General features: G+C 54.3%; 1 long non-coding RNA gene across 1 annotated transcript; it reads right to left on the bottom strand.

The window, feature by feature from the left end:
* Nucleotides 1–9,461: 9,461 nt before the first annotated feature.
* LOC130841019 (uncharacterized) lies at nucleotides 9,462–16,211 on the bottom strand. Its single transcript, XR_009050103.1, has 3 exons — nucleotides 15,890–16,211; nucleotides 14,569–14,711; nucleotides 9,462–14,443 (listed from the first exon to the last, which is right to left on the bottom strand). It is a non-coding gene; the product is annotated as an uncharacterized LOC130841019 (long non-coding RNA).
* Between the last annotated feature and the right edge of the window lie 17 nt (nucleotides 16,212–16,228).

The raw sequence follows: 16,228 nt of genomic DNA, 5'->3' as shown, positions 1-16,228 counted from the left end.
GGCTTAGAGAAGTGAATTTTTAAAAATTTGATAATATCTAATCTGGGAAAAGACATTTGAGTGACTTGCAATGGGATAGAGGAGGGAAAGGGGTGGACTGGAGCCACCAGCCCTGCTTGCCTGGGCAGCGATGACGCTGTCTAAGGGGGTGTGTTCACTCCTGCCCCACCCCCACTCCACCCCACCCCCGCCCACCGCCAACTCGCTCCTCCCACTGTGACGGGAGCCGTTTTTTGTTTTAACTCCATATGGGGGACATTTCACTCTTCTGCTTAGAGGGTTTCTATTGTCCACCAGGCTCTCGGGAAAAAGCCCACCTCTAGTGAGTCCTACAAGACCCCTCAGGTGCACCCCATCCCCCCCTTCCTCTTTATGCCCCGGCCACACCGGCCCCCTCTCCATTCCTAGAGCAGCCCAAGCCTCTTTCTGTCCCAGGGCTGTCGCGTGTGGCCAGAACTCTTCTTCGCTTACTTTTTAACCTGGCTAACTTCCCTGCTTTGGGGTTCCAGCTGAAATGTCACTTCCTCAGCCGAAAGTCCTCCCCAGCCCGGGTTCGTCATTCTGCCTCTTCTTGGTCCCCTTGCCATAACTATAATTTTTTTCACCTGTGAAAGGAAAAGCTTGGCTTCGTACACCCACGTTCACAGCGGTGTTACTCACAGTAGCCCAAAGGCGGCAGCAACACAAACGTCCATCCGTGGGTGGTGCGTACGTAAAACGCAGTGACACACGTGTAGCGGTGTATTATTCTGCCTTCCAAAGGAGGAAAATCTGGCCCGTGCTCCAACACGGCGGGTTACCATGCGAGTCTCTAGGTACTGTCTGGCTGACCTCCTAACTGACTGTCAGCCCCACGAGGGCAGAGAGGTGACTCTCTTATTCATGTGCTGTGTCCAGCACTCAGTGCCGTGCTTGGGGTAGAGGAGCTTCAATACATGAGAGAAGAAAGGTATTCGGAAAGACTCCCAGAGAACAGAAATCAGGGACCATGGGGCCCGGGAGCCTCAGTTTCTGTCTCTTCAGCTCCGGGAGGCCCACTGTCCACTGGCTTTGCTGCCTGTCCTTGGATGCACACACATGTCATTGCATCCCTTTACATAAGGTGGCACAAGGGCCTCTCTGTTCCTGGCGGGCTGGAAACCCCCCGGAAACCTTCCAGACAATAATGACAGCGAAACCCAGAGCGCCAACCGCATAAAGCGCCCGCCTCTTAGGAGCTCGGCCCAGGTGTGTTTTAGAGACTTCACCTTCACGTCAACTGGGTACCCTCCGCACCGTTCAGGGGAGACCCCGCAGGCCCCGTGGGCCTGGCACAGAACTAGGAAGCAGTGGAGGTAAGACTCCTAGGAATCCAGCGCTCGTGTCCACAGCGCACCGCGACTCGCCCTGGAAGTGTGGCGAAACGTCTGTGGAACAAAGACGCGGGAGGCGTGGGGCGGCTGAAGGGAGCGGGCTTCTCTCCCCTCCGGCCCGCTGCTCCCCCACTCCCACCTTCCCATCCCCGCCCCTGTCCTGGAGGGGGTGGGGTGGCGCCTCTGATGGGCAAACCCTCTCCTCCTGGGCCTTGAGCTTCCCGCAGGCGGCATCTCTCCTGCATTGCGCACCTGAGGAGCCCTGCCCTGGACCAGGTGGGAGATGCTGCCTCGTCCCGGCTTCTGCAAGCCCGTTTGACCCTCGGACTAAGTTGAGGTCTCCCACGTAGCCCTTCTCAGAAAGAAAAGTGTTGTTTCCATGTGCTTCTCACTGTGACTTTCCCGAGCAGGGACTTTCCAAAGTTCCCACCCTGCTGCCTTCTGGCTCTGATTTTCCTGGGAACAGCCTGTCTTGGAAGGGCTCAGGAAGCTGACGGATGCAGGAGAGGGAAGGAAATGAACACAGACGCACCTGCGAGGCTTCTGTGAGCCACAAGTTTCACTTTCTTTCTTTAGAAAAGAAAGATGGGGAGTTTCAAATCCATGTCCCGCACTCTTACCTCTCTTTGCTCCCATGTGGAACTCAGCACTGCTTCTCTCCCTCCCTCCCCCTCCTGCCCCTTCTCCCCCTCCCCCGTCCCCACCCCTCCTCTCTCTTTCCCCAGTGACATCAGTGGGCACCTTGACCTTGGAAGTAGTAGTCCTGCCCCTTTGCCTCTTCTCTCTTCTTGGGTAAGCACCTTTTCTAGGATCAAAGCCAAGGCTGCCCTGCAGACACCATTATTTTTTTAAATCCAAACTCAGAGAATTTATCTTCCTCAAGGAAGAAGCCGGCACCCCCGCCCCTCCACCCGGCGTTCGGAGGCCCCTGGGATCTGAGCTCATTTTCTAGCCATTGCTGCTGCCTAGCCCTCCTGAATACCCTCGTTAGCCAGTTCAGGTGACCAGCTCTGTCCTGGGCACTGGTTGAAACCTGCCTTTGGCTCTCGCCTCCTCCTGAACCTGAACCGCACCCCCCCACATCTTTGTTGCTGCGGCCCCAAACGCCCCCTGCACCCCGTCAGAGCCCCGCTTCCTTCCTCTTCTCTGGTGCTGGTTCGTGGCTGCGTGTGACACACAGCTCCCCAGGTCCCCATGCCCCCTCTGGACGGCAAGCGTCCCCAGGGGTACCGCCAGGGGCTGGGACAGCTTCCTGAGACCCCTCATCTTGCCCCTGCATCGCACCCCCTCCACCCCCTCCTGGAACCTGCTTGCTAAGCAGACTGCCCTTGTCCACCCCCCCCCCCAGAACTCTGCCCTGAATCTCAGCAGCCCTCGAGGGCCCCCTCCCCAGCTGCTCCCCACCTGCCTGGGGCTTGACTGCGACCTGCTTCCTGTGCGGCTTGCTCACGCGGCCGGCGCGTTGGCGCTGGCTGTTGCCAGTGGCCTCAGCTCCCCCCAGCGCGGACCCCTGCGTGGGGCGACCTGGACGTCCTTACGGCAAGGCCCTTCCCCGCAAAATAACCCAGGACACCAAGCCGGAAGCCGCAGTGTCTCTTATTGCTTCTTGTTGAGCCACGATAACCTCCTCCTTGTGGAGGGTGATCCCGTTCCTTTCGGGAGGGGCTGCGCAGGGTGTGAACACCAGGAGTAACAGCTCCCTGGAGGCTGACCACTGCTTCGTCCTACGTTGTGTGGCAGAGATCACAAGCTCCATAGGAGCCCAGGTGAGAGGGAGAAAAGTGACGGTCAGGGTGCTCAGGGGACGCTTGGGTGTTTTTACAGCAGATCTTGAGGGATGGCCATCGCCACGTCTTTCCCTCAAATTCCTTATTTCCGTAGCGCTTGGAGAGAGAGGAGGGTAGCACTTTGATGATCAGAAGGACAAAGGGGAGACGGGGGACGTAGGAGGGAAAGTTTAAAGGGGTGAACAGGACTTCTTTGAGGGACAGTGAAAAGGAGACTGCCATTGGGAAGGAAAAGGTCTAGAAATAGGGTGACAGAGGCAGCCCGGCTGCCTTTTGCCAAGGAGACGCGCAGAAGCCAAGTAAACAGGCGTCAACCAGCTGGAGTAGAGAGTAAAGGGTAAGGGCCTAAGGCTTCGGCGACACATTTTCAAAATGCCTGCAGGCTTGTTTGATGTGGGGGATTTGAGGCGAGCTGAAGACTCTTTGAAGGTGGAAAATGTTCTCCTCTAAGGGACGTTCACTTCGGTGCAAGCATGGCCCAGGGAGGTCAAGGCAATACCAGGACGCGGGCTTTAACAGCTTCCTTACATCATGGTCGGAAGCTCGGGTTGATAAGCAAGTCGGAATCGAGCATCCCGGCGGGAGGGGGGGCCTCCCCAAAGGAAGCCTTGGGGTGGGAGATAGTCTGTGTTTACCCAGCACTCCGTGTCTGCAGTTTACACAAACTGCAACCTCAGCCTCCTGACCTAGAAAAACCCACATCTGGTGCTCAGCCAGCGCCGGGAGGAAGTGCCGCCCGGACCCACCCAGCCCGCGAGCCCAAAGCCGTGTGGACGTGCCTGGGGGGCAAGGGCCGCTCTGCACCCACGGCCCTGAGCTGGACACGGCCGTGCTGGGCAGGGCATGGCGGTCACGGACGTGTCTCTTCCCTGTCCTGCACGCAGCTACCTGCTCAACGCCGCCAGTTAGGTCCACTCAACAAGACGATAATAAAACCTCCGCTGGTGCATCAGCGTGGGGGCCCCACGTGCCCCCAGCATCACGTCCAGTGATTTGCAGACTCCGGGAGCCCTGTGCTGCGGAGAAGGGGGGCCTGAGTTAGGCCCCTGTGGACTTCAGTCAGCATCGTCCCTTGAGCGTGACCTCGATGAGAGCCCTTGACGGCTCAGAGCTTCAGTCTCCCCATCTGGGACATGGGGCCAAGGCTCCCCGATGAGAAGCCCTTGGACATACCCTGCACGTAGCGAGAGCTACAGACAATGACCCCCGCCGTCGTCTCATGACTCCCTTGTTATTCCAGGCCCCCGGTCTCCCTCTGGATGTTACTCCCCAGCCCAGAACGCCCACCTTCCCATCCCCCTCTTCCCTTTCTCTTCTTTCCAAACAACTCAAATACCATCCGCTTGCTTTCTGAGGCCCCATCCCGGCCTCCAGGCTGGTGGATGTGCTCTAACGTGTTAGCTGCCCCTGTCCCCAGTTTCGCACGGCGAAGGCTGGTTGACCAGTTGGCCTCGCCCGCTGTACCCTCCCTGTAAACACCCTTCCCTCCGGACCCCATGACACGTGGCACGGCGCCCGGGCCACACGTCCAGATGAGGCAGCGCTGGGCTGGTCTCACGGTGCAGAGGTCAGCCCCTCCCTGTGTGCTGCCGTCACAGGCTTGCTTTTGACCTGGGCCAGGTACAGGAGGAGATGCGAGAGTATGGTGACTCAGGCCACAGAGGATCAGGGGAGCCCGGGAGGGGGGACGGGGGGAGCGTGGAGGGGGGGAGCGTGGAGGAGGGGGGCGTGGAGGGGGCGGGGGGCATGGGAGGGCGTGGGGGCAGGGGAGGGTGGGGTAGCTCTGCTTCCCTTACCACACAGCAAAGCCCCGAGTCACGTTAGAAGGCATGCTTTTCCCGGGGAGGATGTGAGGGGATGAAAAACTACCCAGGGAGCCACTGCAGCCTGGACGTTTCCTCCAACTTCTCAAGTCTTTAATTCTGCTCCAGCCTGGACCCAGCACCTCAAGGAGTTCCCTAGAATTAAGGAGTGTCCTCCACAATCTCAGAGACTCTGGGCAAAGTCCAGGGTCACCATGTGATTCAGAGGGTGGAGTAGATGCTATAAATTATACATTTGTTCCAAAAAAAAAAAAAAAGACATAAAAAACAACCTGGTCTCCTGGGCCTGGGTTCAACCATCTGTCTTAGGGGTGTTGCTTTCTGACGGGCAGAAACACCCTGACCCTAAAGCTTTCAGGGTCAAGCCAGTCTCCCAAGCAGGCAGGTGGTCCCCAAGCCTCCCAGCGACTCTGCCTCTGTCCTCGCCCTCACTCTAAAGAGCCCCATGGCTTTCCAAGCCCTGTGGAGTGTGGCTCTGAGGAGTCTCCGGATGTCCTCCTCCGTCTCATGCTAGCCAGGTACCTGGCTGCACACCTGAATCACTGCAGCCACCGCCCAGCTGCTCTTCCTGCCTGCATCCCTTCTCTCTCGTCCCCTCATGGGTACCACTGCCGGGTGCATCACCCTAAAACTGCACACGGCACCCACCCCCTGCTCAAAAGGATGACCAAGCTTCCTGGTTAGCGACAGGGCAAAATCTCGGCATCATGACCTGACACCACCATGCCTCGTCCACCTCACCTGGCTGGTTCCGATCAAACCGACGGCTCCCACGGTGTCCCAGACACACACTGTACCACCTGCCGGGAATGCCCTTCCTCACTCTTCTCCTTGCAACCAATCATTCCAGGCTTCGGTCCACTTCTCCTGGTCTGGCCCAGGAAAGAGCCACTAGCTCCAAGTAGCTGGTGAGCACGTCAGATGTGGCTCTTGAAGCAGAGGAACTTAATTTTAAATTTTATTTAAATTTTAATTAATTTAAATGTAAAGACTGAAACTCACTACGGTATTGGGAAACGTTTGAGTATGTTGGGAACAATTTGGTTTTGTGATTCTACTTTATCAACTGTAAATTTTATGAAATCTAAATACAGGCCAGATATCTTCCACGAAAAATTTAGCATCTGAATTGAGATTGCTGCAAATATAAAACACACACTGGATTTTGAAGAGTAACTCCAAAAAATAAGAAGGTTAGGGACTTTCCTGGTGGCGCAGTGGTTAAGAATCTGCCTGCCAATGCAGGGGACACGGGTTTGATCCCTGTCCCAGGAAGATCCCACATGCCGCGTAACAACTAAGCCCGTGTGCCACAACTATTGAGCCCATGTGCTGCAACTACTGAAGTCCACATGGCTAGAGCCCGTGCTCCACAACAAGAGAGACCACCACAATGAGGAGCCCATGCACCACAACGAAGAGTAGCCCTGGCTCCCCACAACTAGAGAAAGCCCCTGTGCAGCAACGAAGACCCAACACAGCCAATAAAGTAAATAAATAAATTTATTTTTTAAAAAAAAAATGTTAGCTATCTCTGTAATAATCCTTATACTGATTACATGTTGAAATATTTTGGATAGAGTGGGTTCAATCAACTATATTGTGAAAATCAATTTCACTTTTTTTTTCTAACATGGCTACTAGGAAATTTTAAATTACATATGTGGCTTGTATTATATTTTTATTAAACAGCCATGCTCAAAACTCTAGCTTCCTGAAGCAGTGATCAGTACAGTACATTTAAAACAGCATACACAGCTCTGTATTTTTAAAAAATCTTCATATTTATATAACAAAATCATTAATCACTTTCGATCTCCAACACCTAGCAGCAAATGCCACACTACCCGACACCTGTGTAGGCCAGGCACTTTGTCAGGTGCTTTACGTGGTACCATGATACTGAACCCTCTCAGCAACCCAGTGACGTGTGGGCATGATTGGCTCATTTCCTGGACAACGGAAGTGAAGCTCAGAGGGGTAAGGTGGTCCTGCAGGGATTCTCACGGCAGATCCGTGAAGCCACAGAGCTGGGATCTGAAGCCGCAGAGCTGGGACTGATGCCACCCCGGCCGGGCTCTCGCTGCAGCTCTTCGCGGCCCCAGCTCACGTCCGACAGGAGTAGCGCAGCCACGGAAGCAGGATCTGCTGCTGAGAAGGGTGACGGCTCAGGTTCTCGCTTCTCCTGGCCACACGGGCCAGCCTGCCGTGCTGCATGCCCACTGCGAGCAGGCCACTTGATTGATGTGCAGCGTGTGACGGCGTGTCCTAGTCACCCACCCCACGCACACCCTGCGGCTAGTTCCCGTCCCTTAGTGGCCCGAAATGGGGTAGTATTGGGCCGTGCCAAGCTAGCGGAGCACGTAGCCCCATCTGGGACCCTGGTTCTGCCACTAGGGCTGAGCCACAGGTCTCTCTCGTCACCCACCCGGGCCTGCAGTCCTGGAGGGCACACATCCAGCTGGAGGCCACCAGAAATGCGGGAAAGCCATCTCCGGGCAGGCAGGTGCTGTCTACTCACTTAAATCACCCACGCTGGTTACCAAAGAGGACGGGGGGGGGGGGGGGGGGGGGGATAAATTAGGAGTGCGGGATTAACATATACACACGACTATACACAAAACAGGCGATCAACAAGGATTTACTGTAGAGCACAGGGAACGCTACTCACTATCCTGTAAAAACCTATAATGGAAAAGAAGCTTTAAAAGTATATATATGTCTGTATATATACATATATGGCTAAATATATATACATGACTAAATCACTTTGCTGTACATCTGAAACAAACACAACATTGTAAATCAACTATACTTCAATAAGAAAAATTGTTTTATTAGCTACTAAATGTTTTAGACATATGAAATGCTAATACTGCTTTGCACATGTCAACAGTCTTGTCATCATAGACCTTTGGATAGATATCTGAATTCAGCAATGAAAGGATTAGCTGACTCACAGAAATAAAATAAAATGTAAAAATTACATACGTTTAAGGAGCCTTTACCATAGGATGTGTGAGATGCCGAAGGTACCAGGCAAGTCAGCTTGTGTCCCTTGCATCAGGGGGCCCACATTCTGGTGCAGTGGGTGAGGGAGGGGACAGTTACCGTCCACCGTGACCAATGCAGTGATGCAGTGAGGATGCTGTAGGACCTCAGAGGCCAGGTACCTTGATCACCCTGGGAAGAGGGGAAGGAAGGAAGAGGGGCAGGGAGGGAGGAAGGAAGGAGGAAAGGAAGGAGGGACGTGATGGGCTGGGGGATGGAGACGGAGCAGGGGAAGGAAAGGAGCTGAGCTAGAGGAAGACGTTCTGAGAAACAGGGAGAACGCTGGGCGTTCCCTCCCACCGGCGGCCGGAAGAGAAAAGTGGCCGGCACTGGTTTGGGATGGGCATGAAATTCACCACGAGAGTCATGCGTCAAAAGAAACACCTCCCTAAGAAAATGCCATTATTCCATGAGAGCATTACGCTGGGGGATGGGGGGAAGGCTTTTCAGAAACCCCTCTTAGTCTCTTGCTGTTGATAGAGTGCCCGCTCCTATTATTTGTTCCCTCATTTATGGAGAAGATTAAATAGTTAAGAATAGGGCCAGGGAGGGCCACATCTTTTGGGAACCCAAGACATAAATGGAGGTACATCAGAACTCATTGTGCTTTCCCTGGTGACTGTGGAGTCAAGTATGTCTGTCCCGGGGGAGTTAAATAGCCCCCCCCCCCCACCCCACCCCATGCCTTCCTTAATTGGGATTATAACAAATTATCCAAATGGCTCTGTCATCTGCAGGATTCTAGGGCAGTAGGTGTGTCTTTTAATATCTTTCTGCCTTCCGAAAAGCACACACAGAGCTCCTAAATTACAAAGGATGAGTTTTACTTCAGGGGCCTCACATCCTGCCTAAGGTGGTCCCACGGAACCCCACCTGGGTTTAACTTCTTGGGGTCACTTCCTTTGCTTCCCCTCAGGCCCTGAGCAGAGATCCAGCATGCGGGGAAAATGGAGGGCGGGTCCGAAGGGCGTGGTGTGTCTAATATCCTACCAAGCACTCACTGACCTCTTGCCCAGGGTGTCTTGGGAAGGACGGTGATGCCCCAGGACCTTGGCAGTTTCCGCCAGAGGGACACAGCGGCCCCGCCAGGGGCTGCCTCAGGAAGGGCTTCACTGCAGTGTTTCGGCCGAACATTCCTGTTTCCCTGTGGAACCCAGTTCCAGGGCCCGGGGAGCTGGGTGTTTTTGGGGTCTAGTCTAGTTTAGGCCCCATGTCTGCAAAATGGGACTATTTCAATGGTATCTCATCATGCCCTCCCAGCCAGTACTGCCCTAGCTCCAGGCAAGAGCAGCCCCCCTGCCCCCGACCTGTGCTTTAGAGGGTCCTGCTCTGGCCCACTCCTGGTGCTGTCCCTACTCACAGGGCAAGGCCACCCACAGCCTGTGCTTCCCCCCCAGACCAAGTGCACCCACCCTTAGGCCCGAGCGGTGTCCCATGGTGGCTGCAGGGAGGGGTGTGCACAGAGCCTGGCGGGTGGGCTGAGGCATCCCCTCGCCCCCACGACCTTGACGGTGCAGGTGCTACTTCATCAGTTGGACAAGCGAATACTTTTGACAGAAGGAAACATGGTGACATAGACTAAAAGCCTGCTCTGTCACTTTATATAACTCCCCCCAAATACTCTGGGATTACTGTACCCATTTTACAGATTACAAGACAAAGCCCGTGCTCTGGATGCACTGTGCTGGCATCTCCACTTGAATCTCTGCTTGCTGGTCGAGGTGATTCCTTACTTAACGCTCCTAGTGCTGGTGGAAACTAATAAACCCCGCCCTTCTTCAGTGTTCAGATTTGGGGCACAACCCCCAATAAGCATGTGTTTTTCTCACTGTTGTATCAACAGACCCTGTATGGGGGAAGAGAGATTTCTTTTCTTTCCTTTCTTTTCTTTCTTTCTTTTTCTTTCTTTCTCTTTCTTTCTTTCTTTCTTTCTTTCTTTCTTTCTTTCTTTCTTTCTCTCTCTCTCTCTCTCTCTCTCTCTCTCTTCTTTCTTTCTTTCTTTCTCTCTGGAGTATAGTTGATTCACGATGTTGTGTTAATTTCTGCTGGACAGCAAAGTGATTCAGTCACAGATACACATACAGTCTGTTTTTATATATATTCTTTTCCGTTATGGTTTATCATAGGACACTGAATGTAGTTCTCTAGAAGAGAGATGTTTAAACCATAGAAGGAAGAGCTCAGGAAATATGTGGGGCAATGTGCGACCAGGACAATACTGCCAAACCTTCAGAAGGTTTTTAAAGAAGTCTGGTGGCCTTGCCCTCAAATAATCTAAAACCAACCTCTCGTGCATGGGCCGAGACGGAGTGTATTTGTTCCATAATTTAATCCTCAGGACGTACCTTGAGGCATAAATGCTCCCATTTTACAGACAGGAGAGGCAAGGCTCGGATATGCTAACCGAGTTCTCCCCAAGCTCCCGTGCACCACTCTCTCTCTGGGAAACGAAACGACTAGCAGACACTCTGATGTGCTTCGTAGGGTTTAACCAGGAAAGCAGATTACCTCAGCGCGCTGCTTATGGGACGTTTTCCAATTACTGTTCTGCGTATTAGCAAAGAAAGGGAAACAATCACAGTGCGAAACTGCTTGCCACACAAGGAAGCACTTCCTCTGGCTCTTACCTCCTCCTCAACCTCTCGTGTGTGGGCCTGGCAAAACCCTCCACGGCCAAGAGACAGGCAGCCAGAGAGGGAGAGAAGGACCTCTGTGGCCAGGGCTCATCTTCCAGAGCTCTGACTGCGATTCTCACACAGTGGTTGGTGCCTTTCCCTGAATCCTGCCATGAGCTAGCCCTTCTCTTCCTCAGCAGCTGACACAGGAGTCTGGAGGCAGAGGCGGTGATGACGTGATTTGCAGCAGGGAGCCAGGCCACCACAGCCTGACAAAGGCCACATGGACCATTTCTCAGCGCCCCTGGGGGAGCCCTCACTGCTTGATGGTCAACTCGTCCTGGTGTTTACACTGAGGCCAAGGCCAGGTCTCTAGGCCGTGATGTGTGATGCTACCTGCCTGGCCAGCTAGCCAGGAGCAAGCAGCAGGCTCAAGCCTGCTAGTCCACGTTCCAAGGACAGACCTCAGCAGCAGCTGGGTTGGGAGCAGAGGACGTTCAGATACAGGACTCAGCTGAGGTTTTGCACACTTAAACTTGTCTGGAGAAACAGAGCTTGTGTTAGAGGACCCGTACGTGTTACTGGAAAGGGGCAGCCTGCTCACAGGCAATAAAACGTAAAAAGTCGTCCTCATCTTGGAAAGCTGTAAGGAGAAAGAAAGGAGAGAGACTGAGCTGGGATGTTTCAAGCTTCCCAGAAAGAACCTCAGATTTCCAAGCAAAGCCTTGCGTTGAGTGTTTTATAAATAGACTGCCCATAAATGTGTCTGATGCAGTAAGCAAGGTGGAAAGGTTTCTGCGAGAGCTGGTGTGTGTCTTTCAGACACAGGCTTTTGACTTTGGAGAAGCTGAGTGAGGTCACAGCTGGTCAACAGCAGCTCACAGCTCTTTCTTGGAGACTGAGAAAAGTACAACCAATAATTAAAATCATGTTTTCCTTTAATAACAACAGCAACAAAACCCACCAACAATGCAATTCCATAGGCTTAGTTTCATGCGAAACTTTCCACAGGAGAGGCTTATTCTGGTAGGGGCACCATCGCACTTCATAACAAAAAAAGTTCCCTTTTCATATTGAACTCACGTTAAGGGAACATCTGGGGCTTCCGCCACCATGTAAATATTGCCATAAGCGTGGCTTCTCTTTTCTTATTTCTACATCAGCCACCTGGAACATTTTACAAACCAGAGCCTGATTTCCATCACAGAACATCTTACTAGACCCGGCCTCAGAACTGGTAAACTTTGAGGTGGCAGTTAGCCCGAAAGGGGCTGGAAAAACAGACCAAGCAACGAACCAACAAATAAACAAACAAACAAACTTAACAACTTGTTTCTTAAATTCAGTCTTTGCACACCTGGGCACTCAGGGAACCGCCTCTTTTGGACGTATCAGAAAGAGCCCTGGATTCAGAGTCAAAAGGTGGTGGTGGGGGGGATTTCTAGTTCTGGCTCTGCAACTAGCCAGGCTGTGAGCACATCACTCAGAGCTTTCTTCCCCTCTGCTTCCTCCTGCTCTGGGAGTGAGCTTAAAGCTGGGTGTTCCTCGTCAGGCTATTGTGAGCAGAGAATGAGATCAACTAGGTCAAAGTGCTTTGGGGCGGTTGAAAATCTCACACACACACACACACACACACACACACAACTGTACGGGATTTGTATTACAGGAGGGCTAGGGAATTCCCTTCCTTTCCTAGGACAGAAAGGAAGACATGAGAAACCCACGCCTCTTCCACCCGGAACAAAGAATCAGAGTCCGCCTGTTGACAATGACGTGAGACAACAGTGGAGTCACAATAACAGGACCCTGGGCGTGCCGTCATCCTCATTAGAAAATTCACACAGGGCTTCACCAGCCAGCAATGGGACTGATTCTTAAACAAACATATCTGAACGGGTGTGGTCCTGTCCCGAAGAGAGAGTAGTCACCTTGGCAGGCGAAACGCTTATTTAAAGTGCATGTCCCATCATTCCAGAAAAAAATTTTAACTCCTCTTTTGGAATTGTTCCTAGAGCCTCTGGCAAATCCTTCTGAATGTGTCTGAGGGTGACAAAGTTTTGTCCTTTGTGAAAAGTACTGATTTCTGTGAACAGCCCGACGTTATTTGGCACGGAGTTTGGTAAACGAGCTAAGTAATGCCACTTTCTAAAAAACTGTGACTGTAAGGAAAATTATCCTTCAGTTCCAACAGAAAGTTACAAATAGTAGATTTCAGGAATTGACAGTACTGCTAGAAAGGGCTTGATCCATCCTGAGGTGACCACGTGAGAGGAGAAAAGCCAACTGGAAATGTATTTCTACATTTTTAGTCACACCTTCGTTATTTATCTAGCAAGACTGCTTACCACTATATGTTCCCAGAAAGAAAAGAGCACTGCCACTAATTAACTGTTTAATCGTTTCATCACAGCTCCTCGGGGCACCGGCATATTGACGAACTGGCTGAGACAGGTGTATCCAAGGAGTTCACATCTGGGTCTACTGGAAAAGGAGCAGCCGGCGGATCCAATTCCAACCAACAGAACTTATATTCCCTTAAAAAGTCTGGATTTTTTTTTTCAGTTATGAAACAATTTATCTGAAAACTAGAATATCACTCATATCATGACAGTGTAACCTGAAGCAACAGCTAGAATAGATGTGCTTCTGCTGCAAATAATTTAAGTTGTTAGTGTTACCTTAAACATAATGAGGGACTTCCCTGGCGGTCCAGTGGTCAGGACTCCGTGCTTTCACTGCCGAGGGCCCGGGTTCAATCCCTGGTCAGGGAACTAAGATCCCACAGGCTGCACAGCCAAAAACAAAACAAAACCAAAAAACCCCCAAAACACAATCACACTTTCACTCACTGAATATTCCACACTGTGGGTACTTCGATGTTAAATGACTCCGATGACTTTTCCTTTATGGAAACGATTGTTTTCCCTACCTCATTTTTTTTTTCTTTTTTAAATTGTGGCAAAATTTACCTAATTAAATCCATGATTTGACCATTTTAAAGTGCACACCCTGGGGGCATTTAGTACACCCCTAATGGTCTGTGAGTGAGCCATCGCCACTATCGAGTTCCTGAACATCTTCATCCCCCCAAAAGGAAAGCGTATGCCCACTGAACAGTCTCTCCCCGCTCGCCCACTCCCTGCCCCTGGCAACGACTCAGCTGCTGTTTCTATGGCTTCATCTCTTCCGGGCATTTCACACACACGGAGCCTTACCCTCCGTGGCCTTTTGTGGCCGGCTTTTTTACACAGCAGAGCGTTTTCAGGGTGCATCCAGGTTGCAGCACGTGCTAGTACTTCGCTGCTTTCTGTGGCTGAGTAGCTGCGTTGCACGGATATACCACATCTTGTCTGTCCGTCCAGCCAAGGATGGATATGTGAGTTGTTCACCTCTTTGGGCTATTCTGAATAGTGCTGCCACGAACACAGGCGTACAAGGTTTTCTCTGAACGCCTGTTTCAATTCTTCTGTGTATACGCCTAGGAGTGAAATTGCTGGGTCACAGGGCAATTCTATGTTCAACTCTCTGAGGAACCACCAAACCTCTAGCTCACTTTAAGGCTCACGTTTTCAAAGGGACTTGATGACCGGACAGTCAGACCCCAGGCTGGGCCCAAAGAGATCTCTTTTTTTTCAGAAACACTGATTACAGCAGCTGGGCTTGATCGCAGTCAAGCTTGTTCCAACGCAAGGTTACAGGCAGAGTTTTGAACAGCTTTCTCTGCTGTTCTACATGTCACAACGTGAACTGGCAGGACGGGAATACTTTCCTGCCTCCTAGGCATCCCTGGTTCTCCCATTATCCTGCACACACTTCTGAAAAAAAAAAAAAAAAGATGTTAACTACCTAACTGATAGGCTTCCTTCCTCCTGTTTTTGTAGAATTCCAATTAGCATCTGAAGTCCAGGTAGAAATGGGTGTTTGGGGGACAATGCTGTACCGCTGTCCTGGGCAGAGGTCGGTCGTTTGGCGGTTGGAGAACAGAGCTTCCCAAACACTAGCGGAGGCTGCAGAGAGATCGTCCATCCTGGGTGGACCTTCACCATCTATTCTGCCTGAAGGCACCGCCTGGTGATTCCGACCCTATCAAGCCCCAGACACCGGAGCTGAACCGACCCTGCTCGGTACGCTGCAGCCGGTCCACCCCGGGGGCTTGGCCAGGACAGCAGGAGATGACCCTGCCGTAGGTCCCGTCTACTGCAGCCCGGTTCTGAGCCAGGAGGCTCTTCAGGCATGAACCCGACCCGGCCAGGACACGCATCAGCACCGATTTTTACATGCAAACGTGCTCATGGGCCTCGGAGACGGCTGACCTCTTTCCTACCCCCGTGCCTGACACACAGACGTTCCTGAGCCCCGGGAGCCCCAATCAGGGCGCATCGGGGCTGCAGGGCGGTGCACGGGGCCCGACCCAGACGGCCTTTCCCACCCGAAACTCGAGTTCTAAGGAGGGAGACGGCGGCGGCCGGGTCCCCGCGGAGCGGCCTCTCCGCGGCCGCAGCTGCCCCTCGTCGCCTGGCCCCCGGCAGCCCTTCAGGCGTCCCGGCCTGAATCTGCTATGAGGGGAGAAGAGAATAAAAAAACAAAACACCCCTTGGCGGGTCGCCTCCTCGGCCACCCGGCAGGAAGCCTGCACTGGGCCGGCCCGGCGCTCGGTCGGTGCGCGGACCTGCTCCCCCGGGGGAAGCGCCCGCCGCGGGGACCTCGCCCTGCGGCAGCTCCAGCCCGGCCCGCGCGGGGGGCGCCTCAGCCGGCAGCCCGCAGCCCCGCGCCCCGCACATCCCAGGGGGCGGGCGGCGCCGGGCCGTCTCCCCAGGGGAGGGTCCTGAGGGGGCCTGCGGGCGGCCAGGAGGGCTGGGGGCGGGGCGATTGGGGGCGGGGCGGGGAGGGGAGGGGGAGGGGGAAGGGGGAAGGGGGGGAGGGGGAAGGGGGAAGGGGGGGAGGGGGAAGGGGGAAGGGGGGGGAAGGGGGAAGGGGGGGAGGGGGAAGGGGAGGGGAGGGGGAGGGGGAGGGGGAAGAGGAGGGGAGAGGGGGAGGGGGAGGGGGAAGGGGACGGGGGAGGGGGAGGGGGAGGGGGAAGGGGGAGGGGGAAGGGGGAAGGGGGAGGGGAGGGGGAGGGGGAGGGGAGGGGGAGGGGAGGGGGAGGGGAGGGGGGAGGGGGGAGGGGGGAGGGGAGGGGGGAGGGGGAGGGAAGGAGAGGGGGAGGCGGTGGCGGCTGGCCACCCTCCCCGGCCGCGAGCGCAGGGTGCCGAGGAACCCACTCTAAGTACACGCGCCAAGAACGCCCCGCGCTCGCGCTCGCTCTCCGAACAACCCCGAGCCGAAGGCTTCGGGACTCGGCGACGCCGGCGGCGGGGAGCCACCGGGGGTGAGCACGGCGGGAGCGGCCCGGGGAGCCCAGGGCGGCGCCCGGGACCCGCTCTCCCGCCTCCCGGAAGCCCGCGGGCGGCCACGGGACCCCCGAGGACCCGCCCACCCTCCCCCCCTCCCCTCCCCCTCCCCTCCCCTCCCCCTCCCCCTCCCCGCGCGCGCCCGGCGGCCGACGGGAGGCTCTCGGGCTCGCGAGAGGACGCGAGGCTGCGGCCCGGGGCGCGGGTCTG

Source organism: Hippopotamus amphibius, chromosome 17 (genome assembly GCF_030028045.1).
Source record: "Hippopotamus amphibius kiboko isolate mHipAmp2 chromosome 17, mHipAmp2.hap2, whole genome shotgun sequence".
NCBI lineage: Eukaryota > Metazoa > Chordata > Mammalia > Artiodactyla > Hippopotamidae > Hippopotamus > Hippopotamus amphibius.
Note: the sequence above shows the minus strand (reverse complement) of the source record. Positions and strands in the feature narration are given on the sequence as shown.